The 20,288-nt window shown below is 45.8% G+C and overlaps 1 pseudogene; it reads left to right on the top strand.

Annotated features, from left to right (window-relative positions):
* Positions 1-967: 967 nt before the first annotated feature.
* On the top strand, positions 968-18,164 carry LOC136471823 (endo-1,3;1,4-beta-D-glucanase-like; annotated as a pseudogene).
* The last annotated feature ends 2,124 nt before the right edge of the window (positions 18,165-20,288 follow it).

The raw sequence follows: 20,288 nt of genomic DNA, 5'->3' as shown, positions 1-20,288 counted from the left end.
GCCGTCAACCTCCGTGCCGGCATGCTTCCATTCGTCCAAGCAAAGCTCATGTTGCAAGAGTATGTTTCAATTGTTTCAGTTGTTTTATCTGGATGTTGCAAGTGTTTCATCTTGATGTTGTAAAAGTAAATCGGAATGTTGCACATGTTACAATGGTTATACACGTATGTTTTAAGTGTATTTTCCAAATGTTTCATCTCGTTCTCCAGATATATGTTTGCAAGTGTTTCATCTGGATGTTGCATATATTTTGACACATATGAAGTGTTTTTAGTTGTTTTTTGCAAGTATTTCATACGCATGTTTCAAGTGTTTCAGCGGTTTCGTACGTATATTGCAAGTGTTTCATCTAATATTTCAAAAGTTAATATGGTGTTGCAGCTAGTGTTTTAGATGCATGTTTCATGTGTTTCATCTGTCTTCAGACATATAATGCAAGTGTTGCATCTGAATGTTTCAAAAGTAGATCGGATGCTGCATCTCTGTCTTCACTTTTCTGCTACCTCACCTTTGCCTTGGTGTCTCCTCCTCCTCCTGGCGCCGGCTGGGCATCCACCGCCCCCTCCCCCTCTTCTCCATGCTGGCGTAGCCACCTACGGTAGTCATGTACTTTAGCTACTGGGCCCGTGCATGCGTATCAGAAGCGGAGAGGGTGCGAGCGGGGACTCCTCCTACGTGCAGTTGGGTGGGTCAGGCAGTACAGGCCCCGCGTAGGCGGGCGCGGGATGTAGATGCGCAGGGGAGATGGAGTGCAGGCGCTGCCATCCATCTAGACGTGCTGGCGCTAGTTTATGTGGTTTAATTTAGCTGTCGCGTTCTGTTCTTATCTCTCGAATTCCTTATAAACAAATTAAAGCCCCCTTAACTGAGATGGCGACATGAAAACTACCGCGTCGGTGTGGGATGCCAGTTGGCGTCTCTCCACGGTCCACGCCACATAACCTTGGTAGCTAGGTTCTGTGCGACGCAGCAGCGCGTGGCAACCGGCCAACCGCAACATACAAGCGCTGCCGAGCTTAAGGTCTGAGCGCCATGGCGTCCGCGCAGGTTTTCCTCTGCCTCATGGCCGTCGTGCTTGCTGCGGCGGCAACAGCCGTCCCAGCTCACCATCAGCATTCGCAATGCCTCCTCAACCCACCAGACCACCTGTCTCTGCGTGCCGGCGAGTCAGCAGGCGAGGTCGTCGCCGACCTACTAGGGGGCTTCAGAGCCTACGTCACAGGCGCGGCCGAGTCCAGCCGCGCCGTCGTTCTCGCCTCTGACGCCTTGTGTTGGTGCATAGATCCATAATATATCATCAATCCAACTTTGGCACTATGCAAAAAGAAGATTCCCCGTCACATCAAACTTGCGGTATATGCATGGAGTACTAAATGTTGACGAAATCAAAAACTAATTGCACAGTTTGGTTGTACTTTGTGAGACAAACGTTTTGAGCCTAATTAGTCAACGATTGGACAATTATTACCAAATACAAACGAAATGCTACAATGCGCTACAGTAATTCCGGCGGCGCCAACTCTGGGCGCCTAAACAAGGGCTTTTTCCCCGTGGTTTTTGACAGCAGGCTTTTATGTTTTCTTTGACTGGTTTCTTCAGGGTTCGAGGGGCCTATACTCAGGTATACAAACATGTCTCACCTTCACTTCCATTCCTAGATTTTAATTGACTTCCTTCCCCCTTGTAATCTTTCACTTATGTTCAGACTTCAGAACCAACAGAATTTTTTTGTTGAGCTGGGTATATACTTGAAGAATTTAAGGGGTCACATTGGCCGATACGTGAAAGAAACAGAGAAAGAGGAAACAAAGAAAAGGCTCTGTTCTTCGTCAACAAGAGTATCTTCAGTTTTATTAACTGACCAAACGCTCAGCCATCTTGCTTTGTAAATTTGTTAGCTAGCAGTACATTTTATTGATTGGATGGTTGTTGGAGTCCTAAAATAGCGACATTATAATGAACTTTCACCACATAATCCATAAACAAAAGCATGCACACGCCTCTCTTGAATTGCTTGAATGCTAATTAGTTCTTAGTTATGTTTTATAATACAGAACGATCGCCGATGAAGTTGCTGAGGCTGGATACTTTGTTGTGGTTCCGGATTTCTTTAATGGAGATCCTTACGACACAAGCAAAAATGTTACAGAGTGGAATAAGTTTCACTCCCCGGTTTGTTCCATTTACTTGTTGTCGTGGGTTTATGTTAGACTCTTGTCACTTGTCATAAGTAGTTCTCATATCCCTTTCAGTTGAGCTTAAGCTCGTCGTAATATGAATTCATTTTTAACATTATCCAATCAAACTGACAGGTAAAAGCTGCCAAAGATGCCAAGCCACTCTTTGCTGCTTTGAGGAAGGAAGGAAAGACTATTGCTGTTGGTGGTTATTGCTGGGGTGGTGAGTGAAGCCATATAACCTTATCAAACACTATTAATCGGCAAGCTTGGCACAATTAGTCTTCATTTTCAACAACATTTTTGAGGCAACACATTTAACATACTACTTCTGACAACGCATTGCTTCTTATCGCCAGGAAAATTTGGTGTTGAGATAGCAAAAACAGACGATATAGAAGTAGTTTGCATTTCCCATCCTAAAACAGTACGTGACAGCTGAAGATATGAAAGGTGTGCCCTTCATTTTGTATTTACAGCCTTGCAGAGTGTGCATTGATTGGGACGACTTTTGTGAAACTACCCTTGCGTTATTAAATTCCTAAGCTAAGTGAATAAAAAACTCGGAGGTCAAATGCCCAATTGAGATCCTTGGAGCTCAGAATGACATGGCCACACCACCAAAACTAGTGTACCAGTTTGTGAATACCTTATACGTCAAAGAAATGTGGTGAGTTCCTACTAACAACACAGTAAGTCAGTAACACTGGATACAATTACATCTATATATGGAGATCCGTGACATTGTTAATGGTTGCAGGTTCCATACTTCGCCAAGATCTTTCCTGGAGTTGGACATGGATTTGCTTGCAGATAAGATTCCGCCCCAAGTGTGTCTACGTCAGGCGCTTCCCAAGGGTGCATCGCACGGCGACGGCTGCTCCGGCCCAACTGAACGCGGCAGCCACCTTCGTCAACAGCGTCACGCTTCAGACTGCCGAGCCGCTGCTGCAGGAACCACCACAACAGACAGTGCGGGCTAAGCGTGGAAGGAAGCACGCCTTAACTCCAATGCGCAAGAGCGTACGCATTGCTGCGGCGTCTTGGCCACGGGGAGATGCACAGGCTAAGGCGCGCCAAGTGCTCATGAAGAAGCTCGGCTTCACGGAAGATGAGGCCCGCTCGGAGGATGATGCGATGCTGGACTACTTCAGGCTGTTCGGTGGCCCTCTCTCAGACTTGTCGATCAAGGCGCTGACAGCCCTTTGCGGCCTCGACGGAGACACTGGTGCAGGAGGCTCCCAGGCATAAGCTTGACGTTCGTCCCAAGGGCTCCAAGCTGTACCCATGTTAAGTACAAATTATTTGTTTCGTCGCCGCAATAGGATTGTCTTCTTCTGCAGCCCATCTTCCTGCGTGAAGGATGCAAAGGCGTCGGCCAGGGGCCCTTCTACACCGGAGCAGCCTCTGCAAGTTCATTGTTGCCATGTTCCTTTGTGTCCTTGCACTGTCACAGCTGCACCAAGGCTTTGCCCAGCTGTCTTGGCGGCCGATGGCATTCATTTTGCCAGCTGCTGTGCGTCTCAGCCAATATCAAATGTTCTGGACAACTGGAGTCTGTCAACCTGCTATTTGTTGCTGTCTTCCCGGCCCAGGCAACCTCTCCAGATGCTTTCAACAGGGAATACATATGTTTCCAATGTCGCAACGTAACTGCAACATCCTATGTTAGAACGTGAGAGGCCTCAATGATGTGGTGAGGCAAGATGCAGTAAGCTTACTAGTAAGAGACACGGCTGCCACCATCGTCTGCCTCCAAGAGACGAAACTGCAGAACGTGGACCAGGCTGTTGTGCGACGCTCGGTGGGTGCAAAATTCACAAACAATTTTGTCGTCCTGCCGGTAAATGAGGATTTCTGCGACCTCTCCAGCCAGCACTTGTCCACAAACGCTGTAACGGCAACTTGCACGATGAGAGCAGATGGGACCTCATGGCAGATAACAGTGGTCTATGGACCGCAAGGGGACGCCGAAAAGCTCCAGTTCCTACAAGAGCTCAAAGCTATCCCCGGGCCAGCACACGGGAGGTGGCTAATCCTAGGCGACTTCAATCTCATCTACCGGGCGAAAGACACGAACAATTCAAGTTTAAAACGTCGTCTCATGGGGGCCTTCAAAGCGGTGATTGATGAGCCGAATCTAAAGGAGCTAAGGCTCAATGGGCGGCATTTCACCTGGAGCAATGAACAGGATAGGCCGACGCTTACAAGGATTGATAGGCTGCTTTGCACCCTGGATTGGGAACTGACCTTCCCAACATCACTACCGGAGACTGTGTAGTTACCGAGTGCCCCGACAATTACCGAGTGTCAAAAGTCGGGGCACTCGAAAAAAAGTACTTACCGAGTGCCAACACTCGGAAAACACAAACACCCGGTAGTCAACCGCTTTACCGAGTCAGCACACTCGGTATATTCAGACACTCGGTAAAACTACAAGTTTACCGAAGGGGTGCACTCAGTAAAAATGGTCACTCGGTATTGACGTGCCACGTCACCTAGGATAGCAACCGTGCCCAAACGGCGTCAAGGCATGACATGTTTACCGAGTGTTATGATCATACACTCGGCAAACATGAAAATTTTACCGAGCGTTGGGCCAATACACTCGGTAAACACTATCTTTTACCGAGTGTATTTGCCCAACACTCGGTAAAATTCAACCAAATTTCTTGTTTTTCCCTTCATTCTTTTTCCTCTATCCACATATGATATTTAGTACTCCATTCCAAAATATGGTGTTTATTTCGATTTATTTACTATATTTCACAAAATTTTCATTCTTTATGAAAATTAGGAACATATCGTGTGAATTTAATTGTAATAATTAAAATCGAACTCGATAAATCACAAGATTGGAAGAATTAACATTGAAGCATACATCTATGTTATAGAAAAAATTTCATAACGTTTTGGAAGTATTTTTACATTCGTCGCTGCCGAACCGGTACATCTCCCAAAGAGACGCTAAACATTCACAATGACGAGTAGGATTTCTATTAAGAGTGAAATTCAACATTATGATTTGAACTTGGAATTTTTTAGATAGTAAATAGATGACATGAAATAGTTCATGTGAAAGTTTGGTGAATTTTAGGATTAAATTGGCATTTTTTCTTTTTTGTTTTGCATGAAATAATGGATACTTTTACCGAGTGTGACCTCAAACACTCGGTAAAGGTTAGCCACGGCCCACCTGCCTGCCACAGTGGGCTGCCATGCTTATGTTTACCGAGTGCCGTAGATCGGGGCACTCGGTAAACATGTACCAGGGCTGCGGTGCTTGAGTTTACCGAGTGTCGTACATCTAGGCACTCGGTAAACAGAAGCATTCAACAAGCCGTTTCTCCCTCAAATCGTTTCCTACTTTCACACACACACCGCACACGCCTCCCCACCGCCGCGGCCGCCTCCTCCCCTCCACCACCGCCGCCACCGGGCGGTCCCCCACAGCCGCCGCCACCGGAGAGACGGAGAGAGAGAGAGCGACACCGGCGCACCGGACGACGATCCCCTCCGCCGACGCCGCCCCGTGCTCCCTCCTTCGCTCCCGTTCCCGCGAGGTGGGGTGGGGTGGGCCCCAGCAGCAGTGGCGACGGCGAGCACTCTCTCCCCTCCCCTGACCGCGGCCTCCCCTTCCGTACGTGCTCCCGCCGCACCGGTGGCGACAAGGGACCCCTGCCTGCTCCCGTCGACGCCAGGTACCTGCCCTGTTGCCCACCCCTGTCCTGACAAATTGTTGTAAGACAAATTCAAGTGGCTGAGTGCGCTTAGAGATGATACGCTCTTAGGGATTTCTCCAGAAAGCCCATTACGTGATAGATCCAAAGATTCCAGCGACTGTAAGGCACCGATATTCATTGGGATTGTCCCGCTTAGATCATTCCAAGAAAGGTTTAAGCTTGTCAGTGCAGTAAGTGCACTAATTTCTTCAGGAATATGCCCTGTTAAGCTGTTGCAAGACAGATCCAAATTTACCATAAACCTGATTCCAGTTGTAAATTCCAGTTGCTGCCCTTTAGTGACAACTGATAAACTATCATTGTACAACGTGCTCATGTGAATGAACTCATTAGGCCCAAATCTCATCCCTCCAGAAAATGACAATCCATAGTAGACGACAACATTTGAAAGTGACAATCCATAGTAGACGACATCTGAAAGTGAGCCATTGCCAGCAGGAATGTGGGACATGGCCTCCAAATTCACAAGTGACGTGGGGATCATCCCTGAGAAATTGTTAGAAGCTAGGTCTAAAAACTGAAGATCTTTCATCTTGCTAAGCTCGATAGGGATGTCACCAGTGAACATATTTGAACATAACCTCAGAAATGCTAAGGACGACAATTTCTCTCCTATCCATGTCGGTAAGCTCCCAGAAAACTGATTAAATGCAAGATCAAGAAATATTAGGCGCTGGCATTTTTGGAGAAAAAGAGGGAATGGTCCTGAAAGACTGTTGTCATATAAGTTGAGCATAAAGATTTCTGAAATCATCGGCAAGCTTGGGTTGGAACTTGAAGACCCATTACTGGTAGATGTGTTCCCTTCTTCTGAACTGTCCCAGCAATTAGGAAATGGACCTTGCAGTAGATTTCCTGATAGATCTACAAATTGTAAGTACTTCAATTTGCAAAAGGAATTTGGAATTGTACCAGACAACGAATTTTTGAAGAGAAGAAGTGATTCTAATGCCGTAGCTCCAAAATCAAGTGGTAGTGGCCCTGATATATTGTTTCTTGATAGGTCAAGATACGTTAAATTTTTTGAAAACTTTGGAAGACCACCTTCTAAAAGATTCATACTGAAATCCATTTGCTCCAATAATCCAAAAGCACGAACGAGTTGGGAATGGCTATGCACAAAAAATCTATGACAGTACAATAATGCCAGCTTTCTTTCTGGTGCCAGTGGCATCACTCACTGAGGCCAGTTAATTAATTATTCAGCTCATCACATCCGGAGAGGCCTAAGCTCAATTAACCTGAAGCTTGCAAGCACTACTAGTAGTATAGCAGTAGTACTTACGGCTTGTACAGAGCAGTCAAATTAAGGATACGATGAGCACAATTCGCAACAAGAAAAGGCTGCCCTTATCTACTGCCATTTTTTCTTCTAACTTGAAACCTTGACAAGTTTGACAACTATATATATATATATATAGTTAGAGCTAAACAGCTTGTTCGTTTGAGGCCGAAACTTAAACGAAACACACACACACGCTACTGTCCCATCACGTTCCAGCGTGCACGGAGCTTTGTAAATAAATTTGTATACTACTGCTACTACTAAACCACCTAGCGAAAGTAGGTAGGTGCTGGTGTGGTGTGTCGATTAGCTACTAGTGTTGCTGCTTTATTATCTGCATTATTATCGCAATCGAGACGGGGCACTAGAGAAAGAGAAAAGATTTAACTGTTTGCCTGTCTTTGTTAGACTGTATTTTTCCTGCACTAATTGGAACATAAACCTTTAGGTGATGAACAAAAGCTTTACCTATAGAAAGGTGTTGTTAGGATACACATAGATATTCCACATATATATTACTAGTTTTTTAGAGTTCCAGGGACAAAGCCCTAGTCCATTGCATTGCATCAGGACAAGTAAATTCAGCGTTATTACAGCATAATCAAAGTGCATGCCCTCTGGCTGAACATCCAGTACAAAACGTTGAGCAATGCCATAGAGTTAAGCATCTGCGAGTTTCAGACTGGCTTTTGTTTTCCTCGCAAAGTTGACATCTGCATAATATTGCAGGAATCCACATCCTCTGTTGATGTTGTATTCTTATTTTTACTGGAGGAATTGATCTTATTTCCAGTTTTATTGCTCTAAACTGCAATATCGTCTATATGTTAGGATGGATGACCGTCAGTGGATGTACACGGGCTATCAGAAGAGGGGTCAATACACAAATGAATGGATTGAGAAGGCCAATGATTTCATGACGAAGGCATTTGCAAACGGACAGCGACATGCCTGGTGTCCCTGTAGGAAGTGTAAGAACAAGGCAATGAAAACATATGAGGAGATGACTAAAGATCTTGTCAACAATGGATTTGTAGAGAACTATACCCGGTGGACCATGCATGGTGAACGCCATCGTGCGAGAGAAGAGGTCGTGAGACAACGGATCGAGGAGTTTGATTCTGAAGCCGGGGTGGCAGAAATGTTAAATGACCATGACATGGCTTTCGATGAAGGAAGTGCATAGCAGGAGCCAGAGCAAACTACAAAGGCGTTTTACGCCATGTTGGATGCGGCACAACAACCCCTTCACGGGCGCACCAATGTTTCTAAACTGGATGCCATTGCACGTCTAATGGCTGTGAAGTCCCAGTTTAGCTGGAGTAGAGAATCCTTCGATCAACTGTTGACAGTAGTTGGTACCCTACTTCCAGATGATCACGTTCTGCCAAAGAACACGTATGAGTCAAATAAAATCCTTCGTGCACTCAAGATGTCGTACGAGCAGATACATGCTTGTCCGAACGGATGCATCTTATTCAGGGGAGAACATGCTGACGATAAGTACTGTCCGAAGTGTAAGGCATCTAGGTACATTGAGTTAGAATCTGGTGATGGTCGGAAGACGCAAACAAAAGTCGGCGCAAAGATCCTGAGGTACCTTCCTTTCATACCGAGGATCCAACGGCTTTTCATGAGCGAGGAATCCGCAAAACAGATGACGTGGCACAAAACTGGACGCCGATACACTGACAAGATGATACATCCGTCCGATGGTGAATCATGGAAAAGCTTCGATCGGAAGCATACCGACAAAGCTGATGAGGCTCGTAATGTACGCATTGCACTGGCAACTGATGGGTTCAATCCTTATGGAATGGGTTCTTCACCATACACATGTTGGCCCGTATTCGTCATCCCTCTCAACCTCCCACCTGGCGTCGCCTTTCAACGGCAAAATATTTTCTTGTCACTTATAATTCCAGGACACCCGGGGGCTAATATGAGTGTTTACATGGAGCCTTTGATAGACGATTTGGTCCGTGCATGGGACGAAGGGGTAGTGACATACGATCAATTCACAAAGACAAACTTCAGAATGCAAATTTGGTACCATTATTCCATGCATGACTTCCTGGCTTATGGGTTATTTTGTGGCTGGTGTGTTCACACGAAGATGCCATGCCCGATATGCAAGTCAGCTGTGGAGTTCTTTCGGTTGGAGAAGGGGGCAAGTTTTCTTCGTTTGACAAACATCGACAATTCCTCCCTCTTGACCACCCATTCAGGAGAGACAAGAAGAACTTTCGAAAAGGTGTCACAGTGGAAGACTCTGCACCGGAAATGATGACAGGTGCCCAGGTTCTTGAGATGTTAGATGGTCTTGTGGTCGACAATGAAAAGGGGGGCTTCGTGGGATATGGAAAAGAGCATGCCTGGACACACAAGTCGTGCTTGTGGAAGCTTCCTTACTTTAAGGACCTCCTTCTTCCACATAACATTGATGTAATGCACACTGAAAAGAATTTCGCCGAGGCGGTCCTTCACACAATCATGGACTGGGAAAAGTCAAAGGACAATGTCAAGGCTAGATTGGATCAAGCAACGCTGTGCGATAGACCAAAGCTAAACATGTTGCCTCCCTTACGCGGGAAGTCATGGAAGAAGCCTAAGGCCGACTTCGTCCTAACGAGGGCCCAAAAGAAAGAAGTTCTTCAATGGTTCCAATCGTTGATGTTCCCTGACGGGTATGCAGCGAATTGGAGGAGGGGTGTGAACATAAGTACCATGCGAATCACAGGGCTGAAGAGTCATGATTACCACATATGGATTGAGCGCCTTCTTCCGGTGATGGTTCGTGGCTATTTCCCTGATCACATCTGGCGAGTGATGGCAGAGTTGAGCATGTTCTTCCGCAAGCTATGTGCTAAGGAGATATCTCGGACCGAGATTGAAGAAATGGAAAGAATGGCCCCGGTGTTGCTCTGCAAGTTGGAGAAGATCTTTCCCCCCGGCTTCTTCAATCCGATGCAACATTTGCTCTTGCACCTACCATATGAGGCAAAAATGGGGGGCCCTGTGCATGCCCGTTGGTGCTATCCAATTGAGCGATGCCTAAAGGTTCTTAGAACAAAATGCAAAAATAAATGCAAAATTGAAGCTTCCTGTGCAGAGGCATCCATTGTGGAGGAGGTGTCATACTTCACAACAAGATACTATGCCGACAACCTTCCTAACGTGCATAATCCACCCCCTCGTTACAATGCTGCCGACAATCAGTCGACCCTCAGCCTTTTCCGAGGGCAACTCGGAAGTGCAAGTGAACCTACCTTGAAGATGTTGAGCCTAGAAGAGTGGCGCTCTATCCAGCTGTATGTGTTGCGGAACCTTGAAGAGGTTGGCCCGTACATTGCGTAAGTTTTACACAAACTTGTTTCTTTTCTTGTCAATATTTCGCATGCACCCATCCAACCCTCTTGTTAATGGCCGTTACAGCAAATTTGTTCTCCTCTACCATCGTCCATCACGGAGGGAACCCACCGAAGCGGAAGTTGAAACCCTTCTAAGACATGGCGTGGGAGAACGAAATCCCACTTTTATTTGTTGGTTCAAGGAGGAGGTACTGTTCAATTTCATTTGTTGTTTGTACTTAACTCTCAACTTGACAAATATATAACGAATCATCCTACTTGAACTAGCAGGCCAAAACTGACATGTCTACGAGTGACGAGTTGAGGCAAGTTGCCAATGGATTTGAATTTAGGGTCAAGTCATTCTCTGTGTATGATGTCAATGGATATCGCTTTCACACAACTCGGCACGAGCAGAGTCGGCCGAATCGAAGAACCACAAATACCGGTGTTTTCACGCCAGGCACAGATGGGTTGGACTACTATGGAATAATTGAAGAAATATACAAACTCAAGTTTCCTTGTTGTGTACCTCTTCATCCTGTCATATTCAAATGCCATTGGTTTGATCCCAAAGAAGTGATAAAGACCCATGAGCTTGGGTTAGTCGAAGTTCTAAAGTCATCCGTCTTGTTAGGAGACGACGTGTACATTATGGCCCAATAGGCCACGCAAGTTTATTATCTCTCATGCCCATGCCAAACCAAAGACCGTCTTAAGGCGTATGATGTTGTGTACAAGGTATCGCCGCATGGTAAAGTACCCGTCCCAAACGATGATGATTATAACATCGATGCAAACACATATGACGGAGAGTTCTTTCAAGAAGAAGGATTAGAAGGGAGTTTTGAGATTGTCTTAGATGTAGATCTCGCAATGGAAGTAGACAATGATACGATCATTGTTGACGGGAATGATGGAGAGGAGGTTCACAACGCGAAGGACTTGTTATTACTTGAGCAACACCATTCAGGCAGTGTCGCTAGTGATGAGACTTTGAGAGACGATCATAATTACGTCGACAATAGCGATGATGAGATTTTTGGCCCACCTATCGATGATCTTGATGATTATTTCTAGTACATGTAAGATCTGTAGTACTTATGGCAATTTTATACATGTATGATACATTTACTTATTTTGCATCTCTTTTATACATGTATGATATATTTACTTATTTTGCATCTCTTTTATACATGTATGATACATTTACTTATTTTGCATCTCTTTTATACATGTATGATACATTTACTTTTGTATATGCGTACTGATAGTTTATTCCTTTTGTTGCAGGTGATTGATGGTGGGCGGTGGAATCAGGAAGCTTAGGTCGGTTATGACCTTACTGGCTGGTGGCGAGGGGTCCAGCCAGGGTGGAGGAGGAGGGCGTGCACAGACTGAGGGTGGAGGGCGTGCACAGGGAGGAGGAGGAGGACGACGACGAGGGCGTGCCCAGGGAGGTGGAGCCCAGGATGGAGGAGCCTAGGGTGGAGGAGGAGGACGGCGACGACGAGGGCGTCGAGAGCCAACACCTCCTCCACAGGACGACGACGACGAGTTCGTAGCGGCCACGGAGGAGGATGAGGAGGAGGAGGAGACCAGGGAGGAGATAGCGGAGGCGGTGGAGGAGGCACGGAGGGAGGATGAGGCCGAGCGGGCTGAGCGCGAGGAGGATGCCGACTTGCTGGCAGAGGAAAATGGGGTGCCTACGGTTTGGCTGCGAGGGTCGTCGCGCCTCCCAGACTTACCCATACAGAGACGGCCAGTGATTCGACCATCCGGAACTAAGTAAGTAATTTTTGCATGTTAACACTAATTCACAGGTTTTTAAGTTATAACAGAAACTAATATTCAATCTCAATAACTTTGTGCAGGGATTGGGAAATGGTGATCCCAGGGAGTCACTCTCGCCGAGTAAACGGGATCCTGGGTCTTCTGTGCAGGGCAAACTACCCCGGGATGGTGAGGATCGATGGTGTTGTGCAGCCCGCCATGAAGTGGTCCCACTGGCACGCTGCCAGCGATCAGACTGATCGAGCTGGCAGGTGTTATAACAGCAAGGCCGACCGAGTGATGAAAGAGCTGTGGGTACGTGTTCATCGCACTATGCTGATAATAACATCACATTAATTGTATATTACTGACTGTATTTGCTTGTAGGATTACTACACCTTGGCGGAGGGAGTACGTAGGGAGGACGCGGATGACGTGGTGAACAGAGTCTGTGTTCACCGAGTGCAGGACCTCTTCTACGAGACAAAGCTCCTATGCAGAAGAATTTACCATGGCCGCAGAGGACACAGAGTCACCAGAGCGCAGGCAGTGCACCTGCCCCTGACTAAGGAGCAATACTTGACGGTAAACATGAGATTACATCGTCTGCGATTAATTGCACTGAAATTGATTTATGATTTGTCATGTGCTCGTGTACGTGCAGGTGCCTCCTGCTTGGTGTGCGGGGATGGACAACTGCTGGGAGGCCATTGTGGACAAGTGGTTGAGTGAGGAGTATGAGCAATATCACGCCGTACGCTCACGTTGCCGTGCGATGATGCAGGGTTCCTCGCACAAACAAGGCCCCACTACCCTCAAGGAATGTGCAGCCAGATATGTACGCGGATTTCATTTCGTTGTTGCTATGCTAACTTCTGAATGCATAATATCTTATTGTTGTGCTTCTTCCTGCAGACACGGTTCCACCCCGGCCAGGAGTGCGCCTCATTCAAGGCATATGCCTTGGCACACAAGGGCAAGGCAAAGGACCCCGACCTCGTCTACAACGCGGAGGACCCGCCCGAGGCATATAGCAACCCGAGCGTGCACATGCGCCTCAGCGAGTACACGGCGATGGCGAGAGAAATCCATGGGTCAGAATTTGATCCGAGCACCGCTGACCTCGAGGGTGACATCGTCATGAGGTTGGGACCAGGTAAGCCACACGGGCGGTACTATATGGGCAACATCACCATAGACACGGCCAACACTCAGACACTCGCCCAGATTAGAGCCCGGAGCACGAGTTCGAGTCCGGCCATACGCCCACGCTCACAGCCCCAGGTGGTAGCACTCCAGGTTAGTTCTGTTGCATTCGTTGTCTATTCATTTTCTACTCGTTCTTTATTTGCATTCTAACTATGTGATAAATAATTATAGGCCCGGATTGAAGCCCTGCAGGAGTCACAGCAGGCCTCACAGAGCCAGCTTCAGGCCCTCGAGCTGTCGCACCAGGTCGAGTTGGCATAGGAGAGGGCGCGAGTGCAGGCCCAGCTTGAGGCCTTCCAGCAGGCGCACAAGGACTGGTACGAGTACATGGCCCGTTTTTCTCAGAGCATGGGCCAGCCTCCACCGCCTCCACCGCCGCCGATGATACCGTTGGTGCCTCCACCTCCGCGCGACGGCACTCCTGTGAGTCACTTAGATGCACTCTTCACTTTCGTGTCATATACCTTCGACTTATACCTTAGTTTGACCTACCATAGCTTAGACCTTAGAATTTGCTTTGATCCAGATAACTCACATGTGCAATCTCATTCTAGGGACCTTCTACAGCTGGATCGAACAACGATATGCAGGGTGATCAAGACCTGGACTTGACTCCGTTTCTCTGTAGGCCTCCGACCACGTGACAGGCCATCCGACCTTGTTTGATGGGTTTGTATGTTGAACTGTGGACTTGGTTGAACTTTGTGGACTTTGGACACATGTTGATGGTGTTTGTGGACTTTGCATGGTGCTTGTCGACATATGTTGGTTATTGTGAGTGGATGTGACATTTGTGGACATATATGTGATATATATTGCCTATCTGTCATGTTATTATAATTTTCTGTGATTTTGTTGCTTATTGTGACTGGATATGCACTGAAACAAACAAAAAAAAATTCTGTGGACATATTTTACCGAGTGCAGCACTCGGTAAAACAGAGTTTCTGTCAGTTTTACCGAGTGCAGCACTCGGTAAAACAGAGAACAGAACCAAATTGGTTCTGATTCTGTGAATTTTGCCGAGTGTGCCATTTTTTACCGAGTGCGACATCGCCACTCGGTAATATTTGACTACTTTTTACCGAGTGGGAACACTCGGTAAACATTATTTCCCGAAGTTTATTTGCGGAATTGTTTTAATCACGAAATTGGTTATTCGTTTACCGAGTGTTAGATTCTACACTCGGTAAACATTATTTAAAAAATTTATTTGCGGAATTGTTTTAATTACGAAATGCTAATTTATTTACCGAGTGCTGCTGGTCACACTCGGTAAAAGTCGCCGTTAACGGTCAGTTTATAGGCTAACGACCGTCAAGTCATAATTGTTTACCGAGTGTCGTTGCAGCACTCGGTAAATCTCTGTTCCGAGTGCACCGATATTAGACACTCGGTAAAATAACTTCACCGAGTCGTTGTTTGCCGAGTCCACTTTACCGAGTGTGACACTCGGTAAAGAGTTTGCCGAGTGTGTATCACTATTTGCCGAGTGTTACTCACACTCGGTAAATACACAGTATCCCGTAGTGCATGCTTCCTCCACTCACTCCCCTCTCTCATGTCGGACCACACACGGCTCCTGCTACAGGGAGAGATCAAACACTACAAAAACCCCTCCTTCCGCTTTGAAAATTTCTGGGTGAAGATGGAAGGCTTCAATGAGCTGGTGGAGCAAATTTGGAACAGACCCGTCCACTCGGTCTTGCCACTCAAGCGCCTCAACACGAAGCTGGCGAGAGTCGCTAAGGATTAAGAGATGGCGCAAAGAGAAAATTGGGGACACAAGGCTGCAGCTGGCCATCGTCAAGGAAGTGCTGCTGCAGCTTGAAGCGGCTCAGGAGAGCAGGGAGCTCACGCCCCAGGAGCTTCAGCTGCGCTGACAGTTGAAGGCCAAAACCACCGGCCTAGCCACCATAAAAAAAATCAAGGATCAGGCAGCGATCCAGGCTAGCGTATATCCGAAGTGGAGACGCCAACACAAAATTTTTCCATATCAGGGCCAGCACAAGATTAAGGAAAAACTACGTTCACTGCCTACACACCAATGGGGGAGTTGCAGTAACACATAATGACAAAGAGAAAGTGGTGGTAGATTATTTCTCAAATCACCTTGGTTCGGTTGCGCCGAGGACAAGGACCTTCGATTGGAATGCACTAGGGTATGTCCCAAGAGACCTATCCATGCTTGAAGTGCCTTTCACGCAGGAAGAGATAAAAAACACGATCAACTCCATGCCGTCTGATAAAGCACCAGGGACGGATGGATTCACGGGCGCCTTTTTCAAAACATGCTAGGAAATAATCAAGGAGGACGTCACAGCAGCTTTGAATAGTATGTTCATGCTAAATTCTCAAGGATTTGAGTTGCTAAATTCGGCAAATATTATTCTACTCCCAAAGAAATCGGATGCAAGGCAAGTGTCAGACTTTAGGCCAATTAGTTTCATTCATAGTGTCGCAAAGCTGTTCGCGAAGCTTCTTGCAAATAGGCTGGCCCCCCTCCTAGACTCTTTGGTCTCAAAATGCCAAAGCACTTTTATCAAGAAAAGAAGCATCCATGACAACTTCCTTTACGTCCAGAACATGGTGCGAAGCATGCACAAGCAAAAGATGACTGCAATTTTTTTGAAGCTAGATATACACAAGGCCTTCGACACGGTTAGCTGGCCCTACATGTTGGAAGTTCTACAGGCGTTGGGTTTTGGCTCACGATGGCGTGAATGGGTTTCAATCCTTTTCCACACCCGCCTCATCAAAAGTGCTGCTTAATGGACAGCAAGGACCGGCTTTCAGTCATAGGAGGGGGTTCGACAGGGCGACCCTCTTTCGCCCATGCTCTTCATTCTTGCCATGGATCTGCTACAACGACTGATGGACATGGCAACGCAGCAAGGGGTCCTATCCAAACTACCTCTAGCGGCAGCAAGATGGAGAACCTCTATGTATGCCGATGATGCAGCAATTTTCATTAACCCAACCAAGGAAGATCTAGAAGCCACCACGACCATCCTACATGAATTCGGCACAGTGTCGGGCCAGAACATAAACCTACAGAAAAACACAGTCCAACCAATCAGATGCCAAGATGTTCACCTTGATCATGTCTTGGCCTCATTCACAAGGACATGAGAATATTTTCCGTGCAGGTACTTGAGGCTGCAGCTACATACAAGATCTCTATAGAAGGTCCACGTGCATCCACACATTGAGCGCATTGGCCAGAAATTGCCGGGTTGGAAAGGAAAGATAATGAACAGAGCAAGCAGGCTAACCTTAGTCACCATGGTGCTCTCGTCAATGCCTACTTACCATCTCACGGTGTTCCCGCTAGCGGCGTGGGCCAGGAAGAAGATTGACAAAATCAAAAGATCATTCCTTTGGAAAGGAGAGGAGAATGCCAATGGGGGACACTATCTGGTGAACTGGCCGATGGTCTGCAGGCCCAAGGAATTGGGGGGTATGGGTGTGCCGGACCTGGATAGGTTTGGTAGAGCCCTATGCCTCCAGTGGCTCTGGCAGGAGTGGGGAGACGATCCAAAGCCTTGGGTGGGCACGGACATGCCTTGCAACGACATGGATCATCTGCTTTTCAACGCCTCCACTAGGGTCACCATTGGCGATGGCAACGGGACACGCTTCTAGCACCACAACTGGTTAGAGGGAGAGGCGCCTAGATATTTGGCACCGAACCTATTCAAACTAGTGCGCAGGAAGAACAGGACGGTTCACCAAGAATTGAACAACGGTAATTGGATCAGATCACTATGTACGCGCATCACTTCGACATTACAGGTCCAGGAGTTTGTTGGCCTATGGATCAGATTGCAGGGGGTGCAGTTACAGCCCAATGTGCAGGACACGATTACATGGAAATGGACGGCTAATGGAAACTACTCCACCTGCTCAGCGTATATGATTTAGTTCTGTGGATCACACCGGAAATTCCGGCATGAACTTATCTGGAGAGCGCGGGCAGAGAATAAGTGCAAAATTCACGCCTGGATCCTCCTACACAACAAAATCCTAATGGCAGATAATCTGCAAAAGAGAGATTGGCCCCATCAGGACCATTGTGTCTTGTGTAATGGTCCTTTGGAGACGGATACATTTATCCTTGTTGTTCCGCTTTGCAAAAGCCGTGTGGGATTAGGTGCTGACTTGGGAAAATTTATTTGTGCAACTCCCACAGCAAGACCCTGCCTCCTTGGCTGAATGGTGGGAAATTGAGGCCAGCAGGGTGCCAAAGCAAGATCGTAGGCGTTTCAATGGAATTGTTATCTATATCATGTGGAATCTGTGGAAGGAGAAGAATAGGAGGATCTTCGAAAATGTGTTCCAAACAGTGCAGCAGGTTACATACTCGACTAAAGAGGATATAGTGCAAAGACATAGGGCTATGAATTTTGGTGTGGAGGCCAACTAGCCGTGAGGCATCTTTTTCCTCTTTTGGTCATAGGACCATGGTGTTAGGCACCTAGGGTGCCAAGTGTACATAAAACTCTTTTTCTAACTTAATTGAGTGACATTCCTTCAAAAAAATAATACCACTGATCCCTTCGCCGTCAGAACCGCTGAAGAAGCTCTTGCTTACATGCTTGATTGGTTCAACAAATATTTGAAGTGAAGACTACAGACATGCCTTGTACAAAGGTTGTTCAGAATGAGTTAAAGAGAATAATAACTCTTGACAATCGCATTGTAAACTTGAAGACACGCCATAGGATTAATGCTGGATATACACATATTCTTGTCCGATGGCAAGTCATTTTAGTCACTATTAACACCAGCATTCACAATCCCAACAATTGTTATTAATACGACAAGCAATCGCACACACCTAAGTACCCAACGTGCACACCCTTAGACCAGTATGTTTGATTGTGGATAAACTTTTCGGCATCTTCTGAGCTAAAATTAAATTACAATAAGAGAGGGTTTTACCAACATTTCGGCTGAAGTCAACAAAAAGTGGTAGATTGAAATTATAGATTTTCTAATGTTTTACCAACTGAAATAGCAAGGGTATGGCAGTATGCTGAAGAGTTTTGGGAGAGGAATACGTTTAATAATATAGGGAACATGGTACACGACACTGACATAAAAATAAAAGTTAACGATAAACAGAATTTCTTGCATGTGCATGATTTCGGATTATACATTTCTAACAAGTGACATAGCGGAAGAGTTGGTGAAACGCATCTCATTAATGTAGTCAACATTCGGGAAGGATGAAGAACCGCAACAGGACCAGAGGGTGGGTCAATGGGAGCCTAGAAAGCATTAATCTCAGGATAACCCATGCATGAACCTCAGGAATAGCACTAGCCAAGATCTTGTCATCACAGCGGACCTATGGTCACTAAAAACTAGGCTGTGCCGAAGCGATCAGAGGTGAAAAATGAAGAATTTGAACACTTCTAACAAAAACCAACTTAGCCTAAATTCAAAATCAAGTTAGGCTAATTTTCCAAATTTCAGCATTCAATGCTCAGAAGAAAAATATCGAAACCCAATCAAACGTCTGCCAAAAAACGTGAAATTTGGTGGAGCAGTTTATAATATCATTGAGAACATACATAACAAAAATCACCTCAATTGGAGCAAGTCCCAAAATCCCACCTAGGTACTTGGTTTTTGTGTTTTCAGTCGGCCCCTCTCCAAGAAAAATTCAAAATCAATTGAAATGAGCTAAACAATTTAACATTGACTAACGCACTTTGAAGCTATTACCAAGAGATTCTGCCAAAAATATCAAAGAATGGCTTGGAAGTTCAAAATTATTCTCTCAAATTGTTGTTTTGCAAGAATTCTCTAAATGATGATTTTTAGGTTCTCGTGGAAAATCTGTTGAAGGTAGTGCCTATATATGTTCCCAGGGCCTCATAGCACCTAAAGACCAATCAAAAACATCCAAAAAAACCACAACAGAAAAATCTTCAAGAAAATCACTAAAAGAGGATAGAAATGAGGGGTTTTGGAGGGAGCTGGACTTCAAGTCATGATGAGCCCAAGTTCCAAGGACCCAAAACCACTTAAGAAACACTCAGGAGATGAGATCCATTTGGAGAGAGGAACTTAACAATGAGAGATGGATTTCAAGAAAGTCACAAGGACCCAAAACCACTCCAAAAACACTCAGGACATCAGACATACACAGGTTCAAAATCACCCAAGCAACGCAAATTCACAAAAAGAGCAAAATAAGGGATTCAAGAGGAGACAAGAGAGGTGAAATCCACACAAACTTCCCATTGATTAAGCAACTATGAATTCACCTATACATTAAATTAGACTATGCCAGGACACCATCCCACTCATGTGAAGAAAAAAAGACACATTCTAAGAATGCCTCTATATTCAATTTGATGAAAAATGCCCGGTAAGATTCTACATCATTCACAATTGTGAGTGGCAAGATACCAATATTAGAGTAATAATATTAGTGATGTGCAACCTTCATTTAGAAGCCTCTTGAACAACTCTTTATAAAATGTCATCTAAATGAAAAAATAATTAAATTAACAATTGTAGCACCCAATTTTAAGAACAAAACCAGATACACATCATATATGAGCCTAGAAAGTCAATTCTCACATATAGCTACAAATAAGGGTAATATCAATAGACAATGCTCAATATATAACGTACCTAGTATAAAGAATATAACCTTAGATAGCAAACAGCGGAAAAAACAACTCCAATCTTCGGGTGAAGACTCCAATTCCACAGGGACAACTGACTGGTTGAT

This window comes from Miscanthus floridulus, chromosome 8 (assembly GCF_019320115.1).
Source record: "Miscanthus floridulus cultivar M001 chromosome 8, ASM1932011v1, whole genome shotgun sequence".
Lineage (NCBI taxonomy): Eukaryota > Viridiplantae > Streptophyta > Magnoliopsida > Poales > Poaceae > Miscanthus > Miscanthus floridulus.
Note: the sequence above shows the minus strand (reverse complement) of the source record. Positions and strands in the feature narration are given on the sequence as shown.